A 7,500-nucleotide genomic window follows, 5' to 3' on the forward strand; every position below is an offset into this window, starting at 1 on the left:
TTTATATACTCGTCATTCATTTCTGCAGATATTGAAATGTATGTATGCATTCATCTATGCTATATAATTTAATTAGGTATAATTTTTTTCATTTATTCTTTTCAATTTACTCATGATTGTCTATATTGTAATTCCACGAACAAGAATGTATAATATTTCTATGGATATTGTTATGTTTATTCATTTGTATACCTAAATCTGATATTACTGCATACATTTTATTTTCATCACGAATAAACGTACAGACATTCTGATATTTGATTTCAGCAAATAGAAATCACTTGTTTCGGCACGAAAATAAGAAGTTGAACAATAATAATATTATTAATCATGTATACATGTATACGTAAATATGCGCAAGCAAGAAAGAAACAATCGCATATCGTGCTGCGTCAACAATTGTATCGAAAAGCGATGACAAGAAAATAAAAAAAAATATATGCAATTGTCGAATTCATTAGAGAAAATCGTTGTGGCCCTGATAAGGGCCGATATTTTATTTGTCGCTTTCCTCTCTCAGGAAATGTGTACTTATGCCTTCTTTTCGGTTTTTTTCGGTAACAAAACCGCCTGAATATTGGGCAAAACACCACCTTGAGCAATGGTTACTCCTGATAACAATTTATTGAGTTCTTCGTCGTTTCGAATGGCCAGCTGTAAATGTCTAGGAATGATACGGGTTTTTTTGTTATCGCGAGCCGCATTACCGGCCAATTCCAAGACTTCAGCTGCCAAATATTCCATTACTGCGGCTAAGTAAACCGGGGCGCCGGCACCAACTCGTTCGGCATAATTTCCCTTACGAAGGAGTCGATGAATACGTCCTACTGGGAATTGGAGTCCAGCCCGACTGGAACGGGACTTTGCCTTTCCCTTAACTTTACCTCCTTTTCCACGTCCAGACATGTCGAATCGTAGATTAGTATTATATATCGGATAAATTTAAAGAATTCACTGAGAATTATTCGATGTTGCTCTAACAGTAGCTTTCTATACAATGATTTCTATATAGAATCGACCTGTATTAATACCGTCCTACCGACCAATGGGCGTTCTCGAACGCTCAACTTTCCGGTGGGCGGAGCCTACTAGAGTTCCAGTTACTATCTGAAATAGTGACGACAGAGTGGCGTCTTTTACATTGAGTCGAAAGCAAACCTGCACGATAGTACTTGTTTGTTTGATATTGACGAAATTAAATTTTCAGAATGCCACCCAAAGCTAGTGGAAAGGCTGCGAAGAAGGCCGGAAAGGCCCAAAAGAATATATCGAAGACCGATAAGAAAAAGAAGAGGAGGAGGAAGGAAAGTTACGCAATTTATATCTACAAAGTATTGAAACAAGTCCATCCCGATACCGGAATATCCAGTAAAGCGATGAGCATCATGAACAGTTTCGTAAATGATATATTTGAGCGTATCGCAGCGGAAGCCTCCCGTCTTGCTCATTATAACAAGCGATCGACTATTACGAGCAGAGAAATTCAGACTGCAGTACGTCTGTTACTTCCTGGTGAATTGGCGAAGCACGCCGTCAGCGAAGGCACCAAAGCAGTTACGAAATATACCAGTTCGAAATAATTTACTTATTCCGGTCTACGATATACATTCTTAAAAAAAAACGGTTCTTTTCAGAACCACAAAATATTTATGAAAGAATTCTTACAATATCGTTTCGACGCTGAATGATAATTTATTTTTGCTAGGGCGCTAGGTCTCACTCGGTTGGGTTGCCTTGTTATCAGTACATTGTTACCTCCTTTCGTGAAACGCGCGATGATAATAAATAATTTTGCCACCTATATTTAGATGGTGCTTACCTACCTATCAACCTAAAAAGTTAACGTTCGTTACTGTTATACTAGTCATGTACTCTATTACTTATGTTATTTTTTAACGTGTTTTTTATTTACGTGCTAATATGTTGTCTAAAAACGTTTATGATTAGCATTTCTGATTTCGACTATAACATTGACGATTTATATATTTCGGGTGGGGGTGGGTGTGTATTACTCCGTTATAGATAGAGCTCACAGTATCGTCGTTCGTTCGTTCGTTCGTTCGTGTTGTAGTATCGACCTTTTTATTGAAAGTATATTACGATGATTATATCTTATCGAATATAACATTAATAACGTTCGTTATTATTCGAATGCCGTTTTCATCGAACACTTTTATAGGGATAATTTTTGAAAATGTTGATGCTATTAGAAGCGTCGGTTCTTGGTTATAGTCGTGTATGAAGGTAGACACGAGGTCTCTTCGATGCCCCTATTCACTCGTGTATTTATCGAGTATTATCGGCTAATGTATCATGTTTCTATAGACAGTCGCGCCTATGATATTTATTCGAAGGTTCCTTCCAGATCATCGATTACGAGTATTTTCGGAAAGGAATTGTCTGGAGTTACGTCAAAATCATCAATACTTCATATTTCATTGTAATTTACTGTGAGTTGTCGAGGTTTAATATTAGCTTTTTCTTATCAGAAAATATTTTCGGAATACGTAGAATCTATCCACGTTATTGTGCTAGTCGAAGTCTAAATAGGAAACCGGCATTGATTTCGTAAAGAAGTTGATGCGAACATTTCGACAGCAGAATGGAAGCCGTCAATATCGTGTCTAACGAGAATGTCGAGCGTTCAGTCTCCCGTCCGCCTGTGCTTCGACCCAGAATATTTAAACAAACGGAACACCAGAGGACTACATCATTCTCTCTAGACGCCTAACGAGTGTAGCATCTATCTTCCGAGAATATATTGTCAGTTGTTTTTTTACTATGGCAGACATAGAAAATCAGAATTCTTCGGCTTCGGCTAATTCATCTTCGTCGCCGCAGGCACAGTCTACTGCGAAGAAAGAAAAGAAAGTTAAAAATCCAAGAAGTAAACCTTCTCACCCACCTACGTCGGAAATGGTTAATAACGCTATTAAAGGATTGAAGGAACGGGGTGGTTCCTCTTTACAAGCCATAAAAAAATATATTGCGGCGAATTATAAGGCTGACGCAGAAAAAGTGGCACCTTTCATCAAGAAATATCTTAAATCTGCGGTTGCTTCCGGATCATTAGTACAAACTAAAGGAAAAGGTGCATCGGGGTCGTTCAAATTGGCATCGGCATCTTCTGGTTCGGCAAAACCGTCGGCTACCGAAAAGAAAACGTCCGGTACGGCCGGTGCGAAGGCCAAAAAAACTCCCGTTAAACGCGTAGCTGGTGAAAAAGCTAAAACCGGCAAGAAGGCTGCTGCATCACCGAAAGGTAAGAAAGCCTCTCCGGAAAAGAAAGCGGCTGCCGCAGCCAAGCCTAAAAAGGTAACTGCCGAGGATAAAAAGACCGTCGCTTCTAAGGTTTCGTCCGCGACTTCTGCTAGTAAAACCAAGTCTCCTTCGAAAGCAAAGAAAACTAACAAAGGACCAACAAAAAAGCCGAAAGCACCCAAACCGAAAACCGCGAAAGCGACCCCTGCATCGGCATCTTCTCCGAAAGCCAAAAAAGCTGCCTCTCCAAAAAAGAAGAAGTAAATTCTTCTATCAGTTGACTTCTCTCTCCGGCGACGAAGTCTAAGAAAACAAATGGCCCTTTTCAGGGCCACAATTTTTTTTACAAGAATTCGTATATAATTCAACTGTCCAACAAATATATAAATAAATAGTCAGAACTACCTACCTAGCCTATCCCTATAAACAGAAAAAAAAATAGATAAATAATATTTCTTCCGCCGCCGCCGCCGACTATCGAATTGATATGAATCGAATAATTTCGTAAAAGAGTAAAAATTAAAAAATATTGCTCTGTCTTTCTATTTCATTGAAATATGTCTTGTGAACAGTTGACTTATTTTCTGATATTGGGATCGTTTCAGGAAAATGAGTCAAAATCATTTCGAGATTTCCAAACTAAGGGTGTTCCATTTGAGAAATCACTGATTTTTATATCTTCAGAATTACTCATCGACTCCTAATACCTCGTTCATCATTTTGGAAATGTTACTCCTCCTACAAGACGACGGAATGTAATATTTTGATGAATCAATAATAGCTTATGTATTCTATGAGACTTGTTTTCAATTTTATAGGGAAATGGCTCGAGAACCGAATAATACCTACTTTTTCTGTATAAACGATCGAATATCTCGAGAACGATTCATTTTTGGTATAGGGTATATTACAAAAAGTCACTCGAGATTTATGCCAGGTATTCAAAAATATGAATCAGAGGAAATTTACGAAAAGATGGTGATGTTATGAGCGATCTTTCATTCAGTGATCGCTTGTTTTTCGTTATTTATCTCAGCCGTTTCTAAAAATGATCTTTTCGAAAGATTCGTTTCGGAAAGTAAAATTTCAGTATTATAATCCATATTTGGATCATACTGAACATGTTCTGCAAACACCCGTGATTTAATATTTACGTGATGCGAGTTATTGAAAATATCATACATTCATTCATTCATTCATTCATATCTATCGATAAACGAATTCTTTCATCAATTGCATTTTGTGGTTCTGAAAAGAACCTTTTTTTTGTATATATTTTCAATATATATTGGGATATATATATATGAAATTAAGCTCGTTCTCCGCGTATTCTCCTTGCTAACTGAATGTCTTTGGGCATAATGGTAACGCGCTTGGCGTGAATGGCGCACAAATTCGTATCTTCGAAGAGTCCTACCAAATACGCCTCGCTAGCTTCTTGCAAAGCCATGACGGCTGAACTTTGGAATCGTAAATCGGTTTTGAAATCTTGAGCGATTTCTCGAACTAAACGTTGAAAGGGTAATTTCCTAATCAACAATTCAGTACTCTTCTGATAACGTCGAATTTCTCGGAGAGCAACAGTACCGGGTCTGTAACGATGAGGTTTTTTAACACCTCCCGTAGCCGGTGCACTTTTGCGAGCTGCTTTAGTAGCTAATTGTTTTCTCGGAGCTTTACCTCCAGTCGATTTACGAGCGGTCTGCTTGGTACGAGCCATTTTCAAAACCTATTGCGAATTGTAACGAACGAAATGTATACCGAACGATAGACGGACAACATATGAACTGAGTCGGCTTATACACGCCAACTATTATATACCATCTAGACGAGACGCCATTGGTCCGATTTCCAGTTGTGGGCGGAGTCATGAAATTTAACAAAACCCGACCGAGTTCGGTGTAGAACTTTAGTCGAAGTCTGTCGTTAGTATCACTAACAGTATTTCATTCGTATCGTGCAGTATATAATTTATTCTTAACATTCGAAATGACTGGTCGTGGCAAGGGAGGTAAAGGTTTAGGAAAAGGAGGAGCGAAACGTCATCGTAAAGTATTGCGTGATAATATCCAAGGAATAACGAAACCTGCCATTAGAAGATTAGCCCGTCGAGGTGGTGTTAAACGTATTTCGGGTTTGATATACGAAGAAACTCGTGGAGTACTCAAAGTATTTCTCGAAAATGTTATCAGAGATGCCGTAACATATACCGAACATGCGAAACGCAAAACCGTCACAGCCATGGATGTTGTATACGCCCTGAAAAGGCAAGGTCGAACCTTGTACGGATTTGGCGGTTGAATTTAATGCCTCCCCCTGTATTGTCCTTACCGTTTCCATAAAAAAAAGGTTCTTTTCAGAACCACAAAAGCTTATGAAATGAATTCGTGTGTATTTTTTATATTTTTGAAGTAAGTCTCAGGTCAAGAAAGTAATACAAATCATGAAATTATGAAACAACAAAATTTAATTGACGCTCCGGAGGGGCGACTTCATTGATGATTCCAGTGGCGCATTTGCTTTTTCAGCTGCAGGAAAACCCGGAAAAACCTGCAGCAGCAGCAAGCACCACATCATGTGAACATCTTGATCTACTAATGTCTTCTCTTTTATAAAACAAAATGTAGGGTATCTCCAGAGACTACAGTAAATTTAGAACATCGCCAGAACACTTAGTGACACGACTATCGTCAAACTTAATCGACCTCTGCCCTCCGGTAGCAAGCAGAATATCGGAAGCGTGAAATAAAAATTTGAATTGGATATTTTGGCGAAATAACCCGAACGGAAAGTGTAGTGAAAATATAAAAGATAACGGAAAGTGTAGTGAAAATATAAAAGATAACGGAAAGTGTAGTGAACGTTTACCTCTGCCTTCCGCGAACAAGCAGAATATCGGAAGCGTGAAATAAAAATTTGAAATGGAAATTTTGGCGAAATAACCCGAACGGAAAGTGTAGTGAAAATATAAAAGAAAACGGAAAGTGTAGTGAAAATTTAAAAGTAGCGGAAAGTGTAGTGAAAACATAAATATACCGGAAAGTGTAGTGAACGTTTACTTCTGCCTTCCGCGAGCAAGCAGAATATCGGAAGCGTGAAATAAAAATTTGAATAGGAAATTTTGGCGAAATAACCCGAACGGAAAGTGTAGTGAAAATATAAAAGATAACGGAAAGTGTAGTGAAAATATAAAAGATAACGGAAAGTGTAGTGAACGTTTACCTCTGCCTTCCGCGAGCAAGCAGAATATCGGAAGCGTGAAATAAAAATTTGAATAGGAAATTTTGGCGAAATAACCCGAACGGAAAGTGTAGTGAAAATATAAAAGATAACGGAAAGTGTAGTGAAAACATAAATATAACGGAAAGTGTAATGAAAGTTTACCTCTGCCTTCTGGGAGCAGCAGAATTTCGGAAGCGTGAAGAAAACATTTCAGAAGGAAATTTTGGCGAAAATAAATCATGAACGGAAAGTGTGGTGAAAATATAAAAGTATCGGAAAGTGTAGTGAAAACATAAATATAACGGAAAGTGTAATGAAAGTTTACCTCTGCCTTCTGGGTGCGAGCAGAATTTCGGAAGCGTGAAGAAAAAATTTCAGACGGAAATTTTGGCGAAAATAATCATGAACGGAAAGTGTGGTGAAAATAACGGAAAGTGTGGTGAAAATATCGGAAAGTATAGTGAAATTTTCGCCAAAATTTCTCTTTGAAAATTTTTTATCACGCTTCCGAAATTCTGTTTGCTCCCATTAATTCAAGTATCGTCTCACCGTCTCAACTCATATGTTGTAATGGCGAGAAAGCGGTATAGGCCTTACACAAATTTTCACTACACTTTCCGATAAACATTGTAATCGAGACGTCCTGTTGTCAGAACGTTATCCTATAATATTTTAATATATCGATCGATATGCGTATTCATGTCTGATACAATATCATATCGACGGATATAAATTATATTGACTAGGACTATACGAAAAGTGGAAAAAACCGAAAGTCGCGTAGGGTCCCGTCAGCGTTAACGGAAAACGGGCGATGTGCTCGAAACGCCGCTATAGGGGGATAGGTACGTTTCGAAACGGATCGAAAACGCTTCCTCTATAGTATCGGCAGACGCTTGCTCGAGCGCTGTCGGTACCGTGGTCACCGATAACCAAATCACACGATATTCGTTTTTCTGCTGAATAATAACATTAATTCGATATCGTGTCGAGTGCGGGCTTCGCCCACGGTGGTGT

The sequence above is a fragment of the Leptinotarsa decemlineata genome, unplaced genomic scaffold (genome assembly GCF_025532065.1).
Source record: "Leptinotarsa decemlineata unplaced genomic scaffold, Ldec_3_MD MMD2_tig00026352_RagTag_RagTag, whole genome shotgun sequence".
NCBI classification, from domain to species: Eukaryota; Metazoa; Arthropoda; class Insecta; order Coleoptera; family Chrysomelidae; genus Leptinotarsa; species Leptinotarsa decemlineata.